The sequence below is a fragment of the Trachemys scripta genome, chromosome 22 (assembly GCF_013100865.1).
Source record: "Trachemys scripta elegans isolate TJP31775 chromosome 22, CAS_Tse_1.0, whole genome shotgun sequence".
NCBI lineage: Eukaryota > Metazoa > Chordata > Testudines > Emydidae > Trachemys > Trachemys scripta.
In genome coordinates, this window is record NC_048319.1 from 14,994,239 (window position 1) to 15,012,186 (window position 17,948).

Genomic DNA, 17,948 nt, shown 5'->3' on the forward strand with positions numbered 1-17,948 from the left:
CTCTCTCCCCAGGACCTCACCTGCGGCTCCCTTATTAGCCCAGCCATCTCCTCAATCAGACTGACTTGGGGTGCTGGCTACTTCCCAAAGGCCTGGGTCCAGAGCTCTCTGATTGGCCAGAGGCTCTGTCAGTCTCAGAATCCTGAGCCATGAAATCTGGCAGTCTATGGTGGTCCCATTACAGCGCGCTGGCAGGGGGATGGGTGCTGGATTGAGATGGGTGCAGGCGATGATCAGGCCCAAAGTGCGGCATTCTCAGTCCAAAGTTGGAGCATTTGCTCCTGCAGTGTCTGGTTTTCAGCAGCCAGCTGTGTAGCCTGTGCCTGCATCACTTGGCTGTCTGCTTGAAGGCGGGCTACCTGCTCATGCAACTCCACTGGACCCATGCCTGGCCGCACCTGTCCTTCCAAGGTGTTAGTCATCTCAGCAAGCTGTCAGCACCAGGACATGGGCAGAATGACCTAGTGGTTGGAGAAGGGCCCAGTGGTCAGAGACAGAGTCCAAGCGAGGGATCAGAGCCACAGTCAGGGTCCAGGAACCAAGCCAAGGGTCAGAGCCAGAATTAGAAACCGGAGATCAAACAAGAGGCAGTTCCAGTGCAGCAGCCAATCAGGAAGTCTCTCAGTTGCTCGGACAATTTTCTGTGCCTCCTTCTGGCTCATATAGTATGGTCATGCCAATCAGTGGGGCCAGTCATGGTCCCCAATCAGGAACCTCATGGACAGTATCCCTGGGAGGGGTCAGAGCTCTGCTACTACTAGCTCCTACTTCCAGTAGCTCTGGGAGTGGTGGCCCGGGTATGAGGGCTAGTTATGAACTGTGGGTTTAGGGTCAAAACTCCCACATCCTTACACGTAGAATTGGTGAAATGAGACCATGATGGTCAAGCAGTGACTGGCGTTGTGTTGTCAGTGAGACAGCGGAAGCTCTGGAATGGCAGCTGTGACTTCTGAGGAGTCTGCCTGGAAAGAGACAAGAGGGGGCTACCTAGGTAAGGAAACCAATGCAGAATTGCTTCAGGAAAATTCTGTTAGTGAAATTATACAGGGCCAGTACAAGTTCTAAGTACCAGAACAGGTTCACTTCAGCCCTATTTTGAAGTCTTCAGGGGGACTTAAATGATGTTTAAGTTGTTTGCTGAGCCTCTGCACAGGGACACACTTCAGGCTTTGCTTTTAATATTGATTGGCTTGAGTGTTTAGTTTAATTTTTGTTTATCAGACGTCCTGATCTCTCTTTCTCCCTCATGCCTCCCAAATCCACTCATGCACACATCCACTTTTACTGCAGGCTTTTCTGTCTTGCACTGCAACAACCCCACCCCCAAACCATATGATGGTTGTTTATTTGTAACTTGTCTCTGAACTTGGGGGGCACAAAGTCTACGGAGGAGCATCTTAAAACAAGCAATCAGGAGGAGGGTGACCAGGCACAGTACCACATCTGTGAGGAGAAGACGCACCAGGCCACCCCCCAGACCTCCCAGGTCGGGCAATCAACTCCAAAGGGAATAAAAAACCCTGGGTTCCCTTTCCTGGGCCTTAGCATACCCAGCAGTTAGAGATGTTAAACTCTTGGGCAAAGCAAACCTTCAAGGCCTCATATGTATTTGTTTCTAAGATTTTAGGGATTCCTCTGCATCCCGCATGTGCCTGGGGGGAAACGGGAGTCAATGAGAGGAGAGCCCCTATGGCAAAGAGTAACACAGTGGCAGACCCTGGACCTGATTTCATTTTGGACAGGTGACCCTGGGGTCGAACAATTACAATTCCCCAAATACCCACAAAATAATAATTACCAACAGCAGGCAGACTAAAAACAAAAGGGACCAGGCCACCAGGTTAGGCTGGCCCTGTGAAAATAAACACAACCAACGCTCAGAGTTTTAGCGGGGAGTGCACTGCGACTGTCCAAAGAGACCACAGGGCATTCCCAGCAGGCCTTATTGCCTTTTGAATAACAGTTTAAGTCCCAGGTCGTCGCTGGTAGTCCTTTTCCGTAGGCTGGACGGTCCACCGTTCAGGAGTGGGCACTGCCTTCAGACGGGAGTGATGAATCCAGTTCTTGTGTCCCTCGACCTTTACTGCTGTGTGGGAGACTAGCAGGACGGTGTGGGGTCCCTTCCACTTCTCTTGGAGAGGCTTGTCCTTCCAGGTCCGAATGAGAATGGAGTCACCAGGTTGCAGGGAGTGGACAGGGGCATCCAGCGGGAGAGGCTGCAAATCTCTGGTATACCTGTGGAGAGAACAGAGAACAGCAGACAGAGAGCACATATACTGAGATAAGAAGCCACAGCCTACCTCCCACTCCCCTGCCAGAACCGGTGTACTGTTCATAGGCCATGCCCTTCCAAACATAATCTCGAAGGGACTGAGTCCTAATCTGCCCTTAGGGAGAGCGCGAACTCGGAGCAAAACAAGGGGCAAAGCCTCTCTGCCAGCGTGGGTGGTCTGATGTAGTTTCTGTAGCACTAGCCGTATTAGATTCTTTGGTAGGAGGATTTTTCCTTCCATGGAGTGGAGCCATCCCTCCTTTGTCCGTTTGTAACAGTACTACTGCCATCGGTATACCACTCATAATCAGAATTTGGGAGGGGTTGATCTTTTAAGTCCGGGCGGCTGGAGTATTGGGCATCTATGACCTCCAAACAGTTGTGTTCCTGCTCCTCTGTCTCCGGTAACAGGGTGGCTGGGTTAAGGGAGGGACAGGTCTGTAGGGTAACTTCAGGATTTTCTAGAAGTTTAGCCTGATACCGAGCTACCCGAGCCTGTGTAAGCCAGAGACCACCCTTAGTATCCAGCAGGGCTTGAACCATATGGGGAGTATACACGTGCACAATTCCCCCCAGTGTCAGTTTCTCAGCTTCCCCAAGCACTAGGGCAGTTGCTGCGACCGCCTGTAAACATGCCAGCCACCCCTTGGCAACTTGATCCAGTTGTTTAGAGAAATATGCCACGGGACGTTTCCAGGTGTCTAATAACTGAGTAAGCACTCCCAGGGCCACCCCTTTCCTTTCATGCACATACAGTTGGAACGGCTTAGAGAGATCCGGCAGACCCAGGGCTGCTAGGGTCTTTGGTTAACACTTCTTTTATCTGTGAGAAAAGAAACCTAACACATTTCATTAATGCCTGGCAGTATTTTGCAGATCTCATAGTTGCTTGGGCACATTCAGGCCCCCCTTTTCTTGGTTGTCAGCCAAGTCTTAGCTGTGGGTAGTATCCTTGGATGGAGCCAGCATCTTATCTTTGGACTGAGCTTGCTAGCTATATTTTCCAGTTAACTCATTCTGTTCTTTTTCTTTCTCCCTTTCTTGGCTTCTTTTAACCTACAAAGGAAACTTCCACTCTTCACTCATACACCTTTTCCCAACAATGAACACATACATATTGCCATTATACACCCTTCCGGTAAAATAACTTCTATACAGAGCTTTGGAGCAACAAACCAGGACAAGCACACCCACTTTTGAGGATTCCACTCGGTACAACCTCTGGTGTCCAATAGCTTTCCTTTTTAAAACCTTAAATGCCTTGTCGGCTTCTGAGGACCAGTGAAAGGGGTCGTGATCCGCTCCCTTAACGCATTCGTACAAGGGTTTAGCCCACAGTCCAAACTCTGGGATCCATATTCTGCAGAAGCCTGCCATGCCCAGAAACGCCCTGAGCTGTTTACGATTGCTTGGGATAGGAATTTGGCAGATAGCTTCCTTTCTTTCATTTGAAAGCTGGCGCTCCCCCTGCCTTATGTGAAACCCTAAGTATTGTACTTCTGGGAGGGCGATCTGAGCTTTGCTCTGTGCTACCCGATTTCCTCGGAGTCCAACAAAGTTCAGGAGGCTCACAGTGGCTTTAAAGCAAGACCCACAGCGGCAATTAACAATTCATCCACATATTGCAGGAGGAGGACCCTGTCCTCATTGTCCCACTCCTCCAAGTCTCTGGCCAGGGCCTGGCCGAAAAGGGTGGGGGAATTTTTAAATCCCTGGGCCAGCACTGTCCAGCAAAGCTGCTTTTTAACCCTCCTTTTGTCCTTCCTCTGGCTCCACTCTGGGGCTTGCATGGCTGAGGGCTCAATTGCAAGGGTCATTCTCCACGCATTCTCGGGGGGTAAGGTGAGGGTTATTTCATCTTCTTTGACCTCCTTAGATGGTCTCTGCCAAATTGGCTTGATATTGTTCATAAGCTCCCAATCCCAGTTTTTGGGTTTTTTAACCTTTTTAGGTTTTTTTTTCTTCCTCCTCCTCAACAGCAGGGTCCTCATGAGGATATTACAGTTATCCCAGTCAGGCTTATGGCTAGCCAGGCACCCCTCAAAGACCGAGATAAACTTGCTTGGATTCGTTGAGAATTCCCCTGCCTGTGCCTTAAAGGATGCTAGGTCCACTGGGTTAAAAGGCACATGCGTATAGACCTGCATAGTAGTGGCCTGATTCCTATTTGAGCCATGTCTGGACACCACGGTCTCGGTGATCAACGGATAAAATTCCACCGAAAGGGCAATCTCTGGGACCTGAGACACCTTGTCTTTATATGGTGGGGGTGTGATAGCCGAAGGGGACCCCGGACCTGCCATTACAGCTGTGTGTGGGGGGCGGTTCTGGGGACTAACAATAGTTACTACCGAACCTGTCGGAGTCAAATTACACTTTTGCAAAATATCTGACCTATCTCTTAGCAACATAAACAACTGTACATACATATGTTCATTCCATTTACCCGTTTGCTGACAAAACAGAAGTAATTGAAGGATTGTGTTATAATTAAGTGATCCTTCCGGTGGCCACCTTTCCTGGTCCTCCAGCTGGTACTGAGGTCAGTCTACTGTACAGAACCTTTTCAGTTTATTTTTAGTCAATGGATCCGATTCAAACACTTTCCAGTGCACCAGAATGCATTCTAAGGGCGTACACCTTGCCCTGCCTGGAGTACTCTGTCCCTGCCCCATACCCTAGGGCATCCCCAGGTCAAAACAGGTAAAAGTCCACACCGCTGGACTGTTCCTACCTTATCCAAGGGACCGATTCTTCACCGTCGCCCTATCCATGGGACCGGTTCCTCACCATTGCCCGCAGCTGCTTCTCCACTACTCGAGCGCGTTGCACCGTTGTGCCCTCTGGGGTTGACCAAACCGCGTCTCCGCCGAGGCCCCTGATGAAGTCACCGGTGCGCGCTGGGCGTCGGTCGTCGCCGCAATCCGTCGGCCGCCAGGAGGGATCCGGGCAAGGCTAAATTTCAGCCTCGAGCCCCACGTTGGGCGCCAAAACTGTTGCCGGCACAGAGTGCCCGAGGACAGCAACAGCGGGGTCCGTTGCCCGGTGTGCGTCACGTCAATAAACACACCAGGGTGGAGAAGCAATCAAAGTTTGTTTGAGATCTCAAAGTGGTGCAAGGAGACAGGCACGTCTCAAATCAAGCACACCAACATAAGCACCCTTTATCTTTTATACATTTTGCAGCTAACCCTTTCCCTTCTTCCCCCGCCCTTTCTCACCCCCCCCCCTCCATTCCCACCTCTCCCCCTTTCTCCCTCTGGCTACATTACACGACTGTGGCTGTGCAGCTTGTTCTCACTGTTTCTTTCTGCAAGTAATCTTGTCCGTCAGCTAGAAGCATGTAGGATTCCCTTATCGCTACTGCTTCCCAGCTGCTGGCCTGTGAGGTTAGTAAAGTTCAACATGCAGGGGCTTTGATTCACTTTGGCCTAGAGCGGGGGGGCTTCATCGACTCTCGGGTCTTCCAACCCCCCGAGTTACCTAGTGGCCTAGAGCCGGGGGGCTTCATCGACTCTCAGGTCTTCCAACCCCCCGAGTTACCTAGGGTGATGCCTAGTGACACCAACACATCTGAGGCCAAAATCTCCTGCCGGACCCTTTGAGAGCCCTGTGTCCTTCCACATGCACTTTTACAAATCAGACCCGCGACCCCTACAGCTGAAAACAGTAATTCCACTCCATTTGTTGGGCACCTGAGAGCATATCCAACGCAATCCAGAGACATCGTTGTTTTAGTGCAAACCTTTACTGGGAGATCTTTGGTTTAATCATGTAACACAATCCAGTGAACATGCTCTAAGCACATTTTAAAAACCCTTAAACCTTGGCCAAATCAAGTCCAGTTTTTACTGGACCAGTGAAAGGCACCTCTACAATTTAGGGACTTTGTCCTTGCCACATTTCATGTTCCCATCGGCCTCCACTCAGGCTCTAGAATTGTCCAAAAAGGTCGTAACATTTTCTCTTAGCAGAAGAAGCATCTTTGTTTCACTTTTCTGGTGCTTGTCTGTGAAGAGCTGTGTGGAAACTTTCAGAAAATATCACTCCTTGACCTGGGGTTTAGTGAATGGCAGCCGAAAAGGTAACACTCTGAGAAAGTTCTTAGCAACTGGAAATGATCCTCTCTAATAGAAATGTGTAGACATTTTAAAGGATATCTGTCACTATGTGCACTGCCAGCAGTAGCTTCTGGTTTGCGTCTCGCTCTCTGGGGTGGGCAGGACGGAGTGAGAATACATTGGGCCAGCAATGGTGTTGGGGTTTGGTGCTGGGCGCTGGGCAGTTTAGGAAGAGGAGGGGAGGAAGGATTGGAGAAATTGAATTTAAACAAAGTAACTCACAAGCCATCTACCTTCAATGCTCTGCCAGTGTATTGTCCATCTCTTACTGTTTTCTGTCATATCTAGTTAGACTGGAAACTCTTTGGTGCAGGGACTTCGTGGCGCAGAGCCTCAAAGGTAGTTAGGAGCCAGTGTCCTTGAAATGCAATGGGCACAGCTTTGACCAGAGCCACGGGGAGGACAGTGGCAGCACTGAGAAATGAGCGCTCTGCACAGAAGCTTAGGAAAACTCGGGTATAATAAATGATGGGGGGGAGGGGAGCTCCCTTTTATGAACACCCAGCCAACCAGTTAGCCATAAAGTCCCTCTTGGTGGCTGTTCTCTGCTTGCTTTACCTGTAAAGGGTTAACAAGGTTCCCCAGGTAAAGGAAAAGGAGTGAGCATCTGACCAAAAGAGCCAATGGGAAGGCTAGAACTTTTTAAAATGGGGGAAAAAATGTCCCCCTTTGTCTGTTGTTCTCCAGAGAAGGAGACACGGAGCAACAATGCTGTGTAAGGCTTGAACCAGGTATGAAAATTTATCTTCCAGACCTAGAAGAAATCACTGGACAAGGAATGTTTAAAAATAGACGTGATCAGGTTTATTTCTTTATTTTGGCTTGTGGATTCCTCTGTGCTAAACCCCAGGTGCTTTTGTTTGCTTGTAACTTTTAAGCTGGACCCCAAGAAAGCTATTCTTGGTACTTCATTTTTGGAATTGCTCTTTTAAAATCTAGCAAAAGCCTAAGTTCCAGATGTATTTTCTGTTTCTAATAAAATTTACCTTTTTTAAAAACAGGGATTGGATTTTTGGTGCCCTAAGAAGTTTGTGGAATGTTGTTTGATTAGCTGGTGGCAACAGCTAATTTCCTTTGTTTTCTTTCTCAGTTCTTCCCCGGAGGGGGGTGAAAGGGCTGAGGGTACCCCACAGGGAGGAATTCCCAAGTGCTCCTTCCTGGGTTCAAAGGGGTTTTTTTGCATTTGGGTGGTGACGGCGTTTACCAAGCCAAGGTCAGAGAAAAGCTCTAACCTTGGGAGTATAATACAAGCCTGGAGTGGCCAGTATTAATTTTTAAAATCCTTGCGGGCCTCCACCTTCTGCACTCGAAGTGCCAGAGTCGGGATTAAGCCTTGACAGCGGGGGCTGAGGACAGTGCAGGGTTCAAATCCAAAATGAACCACTCACACACTCTGGGGAGTCACATGACTTCCTTTGCTTGTCTCAGACCCAGCTGGGGACCTGGATAAACACTAGTTCAACTCAGCAATCTTGGGTAAATACAGAACTGAGACAGTTGTGGGTAGGCAAATAATTCAGAATGGCTTTATTATGAGCTTCCTACCAACCCTAGCAAACCTTCCCCACCTCCTGACCTCTACATTTCTGGAGTTCTCAGGCTCGGTGCAGCTGAGCATATAGGAATCTAAGAGTGATGTATCCCATATCCAGTAGCAATGAGGCATTGTGCTGTCTGGGCCACTTCAGTGCTGCTGTCTCCACAGTACAAGGGGCTCAGGAAGAGCCAAAATGACTGCACAAAATCCTGCTCCTAAAACGAAACAGTACACTTACAGCAAAGCAACCAGTCTGCACTCCTGCAGGTGTGCCACACACCACACAGGCTCCCCTGCACTCACACTGACTCCTGCCATGCTAGAGAGAGAGCCCCCGAAAGCTCATCCACTAGTGTACGGGCTCATGCAAACCCCAACATTTGGGGCAGCAAATGTTTCCACATAGGATTTCAGCACTGCCATTGCAGGTCACTGCTGGAACCCAAGCATGCAGAGGCTGCCATCAAAATCTAAAGGAAAACAAAACACATTTCTTCCTGAAAGGGTTGGCTCCTAGAGAGTTGCTGGTTTCTGCCAGCTCATTTTTCCATCCACACTGGTTCGCCCATCCCTGACCTACATAGCACCAGCCCTCCTCCGCCCCACATATGTCTGCTTTAAGATAAGAAGTCCTTTCACAGTCCCTGCTCTCTATGCAGGCCACCCAGTGTGATGCTGTATGAAATCTGGGGGACACTTTAGGATATTATGAATACCAATATTATAAAATTGCAATGAGTTATGCCAGATATGCCATGTAAGGTATCTGCAAAAATACCCTTATAATTGTATAGGTATGATAATCTCAATTATGTGTTTGTATCACCTTTGTATTGTAAGTTTTATATGTATGGTATGTCTGTAGTTCCAAACTTGTTCTGTGCATCTGGGTGACACCCCCAAGACAGCTGGGCATTAGCACTGCATAGCCTGCTTGATGGCCCATCAAGGGACATCAGCTATACAACGGACACATTGAGAGAAGGCAAGGGATATGCCTTAGGACTCAGCAAGGCATGCAGGGACATGCCTACGGACAAAACTCTATAGCTTCCAGGCTGTACTGGGCAGCTTGTGTTTGGAACAAAAGGAAATCAAGCCGCATGGCAAAAGACTATAAATGGCAGCTTGCACCTTCTCCATTTGCCTTCAGTCCTGCGTCTTACCTCTGGAGTAACCTTTCTACAAACTAACCTTTGAACAAAGCACTGATTGACCCATCTAAGTTGTGGATGTGTTCCAGAGGGACTTTCAAGCCAGCAAACTCACCAATACTGCTAGGAATCTGATGGACTTTTAATCTTTGTATGTATGTGACTGTTTTACCATTTAACATCTCTCTTCTTGTTCTTTCTTTTTTCTTCATAATAAACCTTTAGTTTTAGACCCTAAAGGATTGGCTGGCAGTGTGGTATTTTGGGTAAGATCCAAACCTATACTGACCTGGTAACATGGCTGACCCTTTGGGGTCAGAAGAACACTTTGTACTTGTGAGCAGAGTTTTTTAAATAACTTCACACTGTATTGGACCTAGGTGCTGATTGGGAGCCAGAGAACTGGAATGCAATAAAGGGGGCTGTGTGATTTCTTTTTTGTTTCTTGATAACCAGCGTGGGGGATCAGAAGCACAGTGTGTGACTCATTGGGGAGTTTACCTTCAATGTTACCCACCAGTCTTGAGAGTATCTGCTCTCCCTTTTGCAGCCTGCCCTGACCTTGGCATTTCCAGTGAGGGCTGCCCTGGGCACACAGGTCACACCCCATGTTTACTATGGTATAGCTAGTAAAATCCACACAAACTCCCTGGTGACTCTTCAGTTGTGTTTGCAGCCTTACCCAAGAGAGTTTTCCAACAGGATTCTCCCTTCCCATCCTATTGCCTGCACCAGCCAACCTAATCAAGGCAGCATTGTCCTTGTCAGGGTTCCCCCCGACTCTGAACTCTGGGGTACAGATGTGGGGACCTGCATAAAAGACCCCCTAATCTTATATTCTACCAGCTTAGGTTAAAACTTCCCCAAGGCACAAATTCCTTTCCTTCTCCTTGGACAGTATTGCTGCCACCACCAAGTGATTTACACAAAAATTCAGGGAAGAGTCACTTGGAATCCCTATCCCCCCCCCAAATATCCCCCCAAGTCCCTTCACCCCCTTTCCTGGGGAGGCTTGAGAATAATATACCAACCAATTGCTTTAGCAATGTAAGCACAGACCAGACCCTTTGTCTTCAGGACACTGAAATCAATTAGGTTCTTAAAAGAAGAACTTTATGTATAAAAAAAAAAGGGAAAAGAATCACACCTGCAAAATCAGGATGGAAGGTAACTTTACAGGGTAATAAAAAGATTTAAAACACAGAGGATTCCCCCCGGGCTCAGCTTCACTGTTACAAAAACAGGAATAAAACTACCTCTGTAGCATAGGAAAATTCACAAGCCAAAACAAAAGATAATCTAATGCATTTTCTTGCCCTACTTACAATTTCTATGGTTTTAGATCTATTATTCCAGGTATATTTTCAGGAGATGTTGTACCTGATTGGTCTCTCCCTACAACTGCCCAGGAGGGATTTTATGCTACCCTTCTCTCTATATTTATGACAGTCCTATAGACCCACCCCATATAACCACACCACGGAACATGCAGAAGGTGTCCTAAGGAAGTGCCAGTACTAATGTCCTGAGATAGGCAAGGTCTTATCAGTGTGGCATTACCCACCCACCAAGCCTCTCTACTCTGTGTCCCAGAGGTATCCTTGCTGGATCTGTGTCCACACTGTAAACTGAGCTCTGGGGAGGATGGTTCACAGCTCAGTTCTGCATAGGGGTGGCATTTCCTGCATGAGTTAGGTGCCTAACTCCCACTAATAGTCAATGGTTGGAAGAGCCCATCCTAGGTGTCTACCTTATTTGCATCACCATTTGGGAAGAATTGTGGTTTAGCATGGCTGGTAAGTCATCTGCAAGTTCCAAGGCTTCCTAGGCCTGCTCTGACACTGAGCCCAGCCCTGAGCTGACAAGTAATCCTATCTCCAGGGAACTTCAGCCCTGGGCCCCTCTTCAGAGATGGCCAATTACAGTAAGCTGTTTCCTATTATGTGTTGCAGTGCGGTGGTCACCAAATGCATTTCTCTTTGGAGCTTATTTCAGGCTGGGCCTCAGAGGTGAAAGGCAAGGTCACTGCAAACATGACCATATGGTAAAATATGTGATGCTTTCAAAAATAAATGCTCATGCTGCAACAATGTCCCAAATTCCATTTCACTGGGTCTCTATGTGATGCCACAGGAAGAGGAGGAGGCAGAGGCAAAGCAAGCAACAGCCTGGTTTAAAGCATGAAATAAATTATAACCAGCATTATTGTCCACAGAGGATCCAATCTGAGACAGTGCCGCTGCAGCAGACCCCATCACAGTGCAAAGGTCAAGTCTTGCAAAATACTAAAGGATCTTTGGGTTGGTTGGGCATAGATCTTGGAGTCAGGTTTCACGTGTGGGGAATATTTGTTGGCATGCAGGAATGTTATGTGACTGCAGCCCAAGTTTTCAAAAAGACTAGCAATTTAGGGTGCATCAGTTTCCGGGGTGCCCATCTGGAGACACCTTAAAGGGGTCTAATTTTCAGAAAGTCTCCAACAGGGCACTGAAAATTTTACACTCTGAAAATTACTAGTTGCTTTGAAAAGGTTAGGGCAAGGTGACCAGAAAGTAAATCTACAGTTTTTTATTACTTAGTAGGCAATGTTCAGTGTGATGAACTTCGGCTAATTCATTTCACTTAGGATGGTGGATCAGTTTGAAACAGAATTACAGAAGTCAGAGTCACTTTACATCCAAGTGTGTCTAGCAACCCTGCCCTTCATTCTAAGGCTGGTGCTGCTGCCATCAGCAGAATGGTCTTGTTGTTAAGGCATTGGACTGCCACTCAGATACACTAAGATCTGACTGTGACTGCCGTGCACTCCAAATGTGACCTTAACTGCTCTCTGCCTCAGTTACCACTGCGACGGATTCTCCCAGGGTGCCACTGAGCCCGCCTGTCCCACCAGCCTGGGTTCCCCTTACTCTGTGCTGCTGTGACTGGCTCTCAAGCCCCCTTCCAGCACACACACAGGTAGGGACTCTACCGGCTGCAGCTCTATTCACACAGATGCTGAGATCAGCTCTGCATGGGAGAGCTCAGCTAAGAAATTGCCCAGCATGCAAGTGCACACTCCCTCTGGAGTGTAAACCCCAAATTGTATCGAATTGTGCTGCACAGAGAACTATACAGTGGAAGCTCATGAAATCCACCCTCTCCCTCAATGTGAAGAGAGAGATGCAACAGCTTTCTGCCCCAAGTATGAGTTCCACACAGGTTTTAGAGACAAAACAAAACAAATGTATTAACTACAAAAGATAGATTTTAAGTCATTATACGTCATACCAAACAGATCAAAGAAGATTACCTAGTAAATAAACATAAACTGCAAACTGAATTTAACACACTAGATAGGTAGGATATGAATTAGCAAATTCTCACCCTGAGTGCTAAACAGGCTGGCAGATTCTTAAGGCACAAGTTGCCTTGGCTTTCCCAGGTGTTTCATACACAGCCTAAAAATCCTTCTAGCCTGGGACCATCACTTCCCACAGTTCAGTCTTTGTTCCTCAGGTGTTTCCAGGTGTGTTGTTGTAGGGAGAGTGAGGTCCCCCATGGTGTCATTGTCCCCCTTTTATATCTTCTCTGCACTTGCTGGAAAGCTCTTTTGCTGTGACCCGGATCAAACAGTTACCATTGTGTAGTGCTATCTCTGAGAGGTTTTATTGTACATAGTTCCTGGGGTAATCCTTGTGCTTGTGTACAATCTGGGGTCGGTCCTGGAACCAGTTTCGTTCAACATCTTTATTAATGATCTGGATGATGGGATTAATTGCACCCTCAGCAAGTTCGCAGATGACACTAAGCTGGGGGGAGAGGTAGATACGCTGGAGGGTAGGGATAGGGTCCAGAGTGACCTAGACAAATTTGAGGATTGGGCCAAAAGAATTCTGATGAGGTTCAACAAGGACAAGTGCGGAGTCCTGCACTTAGGACGGAAGAATCCCATGCACCGCTACAGGCTGGGGACCGACTGGCTAAGCAGCAGTTCTGCAGAAAAGGACCTGGGGATTACAGTGGATGAGAAGCTGGATATGAGTCAGCCCAAAAGCAAGCTATTCCGCTGGTTAGGAAAGATGGAAAATGTGGCAAAAGACCACCTTGGCTTAACCATGAGATCTTGCATGATCTAAAAAATAAAAAGGAATCATATAAAAAATGGAAACTGGGACAGATTACAAAGGATGAATATAGGCAAACAACACAGGAATGCAGGGGCAAGATTAGAAAGGCAAAGGCACAAAATGAGCTCAAACTAGCTACGGGAATAAAGGGAAACAAGAAGACTTTTTATCAATACATTAGAAGCAAGAGGAAGACCAAAGACAGGGTAGGCCCACTGCTTAGTGAAGAGGGAGAAACAGTAACAGGAAACTTGGAAATGGCGGAGATGCTTAATGACTTCTTTGTTTCGGTCTTCACCGAGAAGTCTGAAGGAATGCCTAACATAGTGAATGCTAATAGGAAGGGGGTAGGTTTAGCAGATAAAATAAAAAAACAAGTTAAAAATCATTTAGAAAAGTTAGATGCCTGCAAGTCACCAGGGCCTAATGAAATGCATCCTAGAATACTCAAGGAGCTAATGGAGGAGGTATCTGAGCCTCTAGCTATTATCTTTGGAAAATCATGGGAGATGGGAGAGATTCCAGAAGACTGGAAAAGGGCAAATATAGTGCCCATCTATGAAAAGGGAAATAAAAACAACCCAGGAAACTACAGACCAGTTAGTTTAACTTCTGTGCCAGGGAAGATAATGGAGCAAGTAATTAAGGAAATCATCTGCAAACACTTGGAAGGTGGTAAGGTGATAGGGAACAGCCAGCATGGATTTGTGAAGAACAAATCATGTCAAACCAATCTGATAGCTTTCTTTGATAGGATAACGAGCCTTGTGGATAAGGGTGAAGCTGTGGATGTGGTATACCTAGACTTTAGTAAGGCATTTGATACAGTCTCGCATGATATTCTTATCGATAAACTAGGCAAATACAATTTAGATGGGGCTACTATAAGGTGGGTGCATAACTGGCTGGATAACCGTACTCAGAGAGTTGTTATTAATGGTTCCCAATCCTACTGGAAAGGCATAATGAGTGGGGTACTGCTGGGGTCTGTTTTGGGACCGGCACTGTTCAATATCTTCATCAACGACTTAGATATTGGCATAGAAAGTACGCTTATTAAGTTTGCAGATGATACCAAACTGGGAGGGATTGCAACTGCTTTGGAGGACAGGGTCATAATTCAAAATGATCTGGACAAATTGGAGAAATGAGCTGAGGTAAACAGGATGAAGTTTAACAAAGACAAATGCAAAGTGCTCCACTTAGGAAGGAAAAATCAGTTTCACACATACAGAATGGGAAGAGACTGTCTAGGAAGGAGTACGGCAGAAAGGGATCTAGGGGTTATAGTGGACCACAAGCTAAATATGAGTCAACAGTGTGATGCTGTTGCAAAAAAAGCAAACATGATTCTGGGATGTATTAACAGGTGTGTTGTGAGCAAGACACGAGAAGTCATTCTTCCGCTCTACTCTGCTCTGGTTAGGCCTCAGCTGGAGTATTGTGTCCAGTTCTGGGCACCGCATTTTAAAAAAGATGTGGAGAAATTGGAAAGGGTCCAGAGAAGAGCAACAAGAATGATTAAAGGTCTTGAGAACATGACCTATGAAGGAAGGCTGAAAGAATTGGGTTTGTTTAGTTTGGAAAAGAGAAGACTGAGGGGGACATGATAGCAGTTTTCAGGTATTTAAAAGGGTGTCATAAGGAGGAGGGAGAAAACTTGTTCACCTTAGCCTCTAAGGATAGAACCAGAAGCAATGGGTTTAAACTGCAGCAAGGGAGGTCTAGGTTGGACATTAGGAAAAAGTTCCTAACTGTCAGGGTGGTTAAACACTGGAATAAATTGCCTAGGGAGGTTGTGGAATCTCCATCTCTGGAAATATTTAAGAGTAGGTTAGATAAATGTCTATCAGGGATGGTCTAGACGGTATTTGGTCCTGCCATGCGGGCAGGGGACTGGACTCGATGACCTCTCGAGGTCCCTTCCAGTCCTAGAATCTATGAATCTATGAATCTATATTCTCTTGTTGCCAAGAAGGCTAATGGCATATTGGGCTGCATTAGTAGGAGCATTGCCAGCAGACTGAGAGAAGTGTTTATTCCCCTCTATTTGGCACTGGTGCGGCCACATCTGGAGTATTGCATCCAGTTTTGGGTCCCCCACTACAGAAAGGATGTGGTCAAATTGGAGAGAGTCCAGTGGAGGGCAACGAAAATTGATTAGGGGGCTGGGGCACATGATTTACGAGGAGAGGCTGAGGAAACTGGGCTTATTTAGTCTGCAGAAGAGGAGAGTGAGTGGGGATTTGATAGTTGCTTTCAACTACCTGAAAGGGGATTCCAAAGAGGATGGATCTAGACTGTTCTCAGTGATGGCAGATGACAGAACAAGGAGCAATGGTCTCAAGTTGCAGTGGGGGAGGTCTAGGTTGGTTATTAGGAAACACTATTTCACTAGGAGGGTGGTGAAGCACTGGAATGGGTTCCCTAGGGAGGTGGTGGAATCTCCATCCTTAGAGGTTTTTAAGGCCCAGCTTGACAAAACGCTGGCTGGGATGATTTAGTTGAGGTTGGTCCTGCTTTGAGCAGGGAGTTGGACTAGATGACCATCTGAGGTCTCTTCCAACCCTAATCTTCTATGATTCTATGATTTCCTCAATAAGCCATTAACATTGTTTGGTCTTTTTACAGTTGTACGTGAAAGGCTGCTTGTGGGTGTTTTCAACCTCACAACATGTTTCATTAACACATACCTAGCCAAACTTCATAACTTCACATATGACAATAGCACACACAATCCAATGAGATATTACTTTCTAGCCCAGGGTGGGCAAACTTTTTGGCCTGAGGGCCACATCGGGTTTCATAAATTGTATGGAGGGCAAGTTAGGAGAGGGGGTCGTGGCCCAGCCCCCACCCCCTATCTGCCCCCCCCGTCGCCCCCCCCCTCCCCCCCCCCCCCCAGTTCCCTGCTAGCCCCTCTGGGACCCCTGCCCCATCCACACACTCCCACTCCCTGTTCCCTGACTGCCCCTGGATTCCCGCCGCCCTATCCAACCTCTCCTCTCATTCCTGATGGCCCCCCCAGGACCCCTTCTCCATCCAACCTACCCTTCTCCCTGTCCCCTGGCTGCTCCCGGAACCCCTGCCCTTGACTGCCCCCTGCCGCCCCATCCAACCCCCCTCCTTCCTGACTGCCCCCTGGGACCCCTGCCCCCATTCAACCCCGTTTTCCCCCGACCACCATCCACACCCCCACGCCCTGACCACCACCCCGAACTCCCCTGCCTTCTATCCAACCCCCCTGCTCCATGCCCCCTTACCATGCTGCCTGGAGCACCCATGGCTGGCAGCGCTAGAGCCGCACCTCCTGGCTGGAGCCGGGCCACGCTGCTGCTGCCACCACGCAGCTCAGAGCAGTGGGTCAGGCTGGGCTCTGCAGCTACGCTGCCACAGGAGCTCATAGCCCCACCGCCCAGAGCATTGCGCCCGCAGCGGGGTGAGCTGAGGCTGCGGGGAAGGGGGGACAGCAGGGAAGGGGCCAGGGGCAAGCCTCCTGGGCCAGGAGCTCGGGTGCCGGGCACGACAGTCCTGGGGGCCGGATGTGGTCCGTGGGTCATAGTTTGCTCACCCCTGGTCTAGCCGATCAAGATTTTTAGAATGACACCCAACAAGGCATACTTTGTATAAGGCATATCCTAATTACATGATAGTGGTGAATATTGGGGTGTCAGGGTGTCAAATGGGTACTCATACTTCCCTATTTCACACTAAGAGTTAATCCATTAATGTTTGAGAAAGGGCTTGGAAACTATAATAATGAGTGTTAGAGATAAACTTAGCAATAAATTAAAAAAACCTTTCTCTGCTTCCCTTCTCTCTCTGCTACAACAATCACACCATTTTCTCCCCTAGAAGGATGGGATATGGGGTCTGTTTTTCTGGGCAGCTATCTTCTACCATTCACAAGTGCTGTTTGAATCTCTCCTGAGGTAGGAAAGTCCAGTCACAGTTTCTCCTGGAGGAACAGCATTACCCTCTGGCCAGGCTAGTAAATGTCTCCTCATTAATTGCTGCCATTTATTTATGTATTTTTCATTTGCACCTGAACAAGGAGTGACCCCGGGAGTCCCTAACTCACATCCAACCTGACACACTCATTGCCCCAAACACAGTGTTGTCATCAGATGGATCTCAAAAGTGTCATGTAACGGATCGTATGTAAACTGGTGACACGCTGGTCCCGAAAATCATTGTGTGATGTTTGTACAGGTTGTGTACCAAGAGTTATTAGATGTGTGCTGGAGATATGCACTTAAAATGGATTTGGGTGGCAAAGCATGAACCCAACCTGCCTAAGACAAAGAAATGTGCATTTCCCTGCAGGCAGAAGATAGAATCATAGGACTAGAAGGGCTTCGAGAGGTCATCTAATCCAGTCCCCTGCACTCATGTCAGGACTAAGTATTATCTAGACCAGGGGTAGGTAACTTATGGCACGTGTGCTAAAGACAGCACATGAACTGATTTTCAGTGGCACTCCCACTGCCTGGGTCCTGGCCGCCGGCCTCGGGGCTCTGCTGCTGGCCTGGGGTACCAGCCATTGGCCCTGCTCAGCCCACTGTGGGCCCCAGGTCCCAGCCGCCAGTCCTGGAGGATCTGCTGCCAGCCTGGAGTTCTGTCTGCCGGCTCCCTGACAGCCAGGGTTTCGTCTGCCGGCCCTGCTCAGCCCACTGCTGGCCCTGGGTCCTGGCCACCGGTCCGGGGGACTCTGCTGCCGGACTGGGGCTCTGCTCCTGGCTTTGGCCCAGGGCT

The 17,948-nt window shown here is 48.1% G+C and overlaps 1 long non-coding RNA gene across 1 annotated transcript; it reads right to left on the bottom strand.

Moving 5' to 3' along the window:
- Positions 1-1,950: 1,950 nt before the first annotated feature.
- Positions 1,951-5,276, bottom strand: LOC117869066. The gene is made up of 2 exons (XR_004643772.1): positions 5,007-5,276; positions 1,951-2,235 (listed from the first exon to the last, which is right to left on the bottom strand). It is a non-coding gene; the product is annotated as an uncharacterized LOC117869066 (long non-coding RNA).
- Between the last annotated feature and the right edge of the window lie 12,672 nt (positions 5,277-17,948).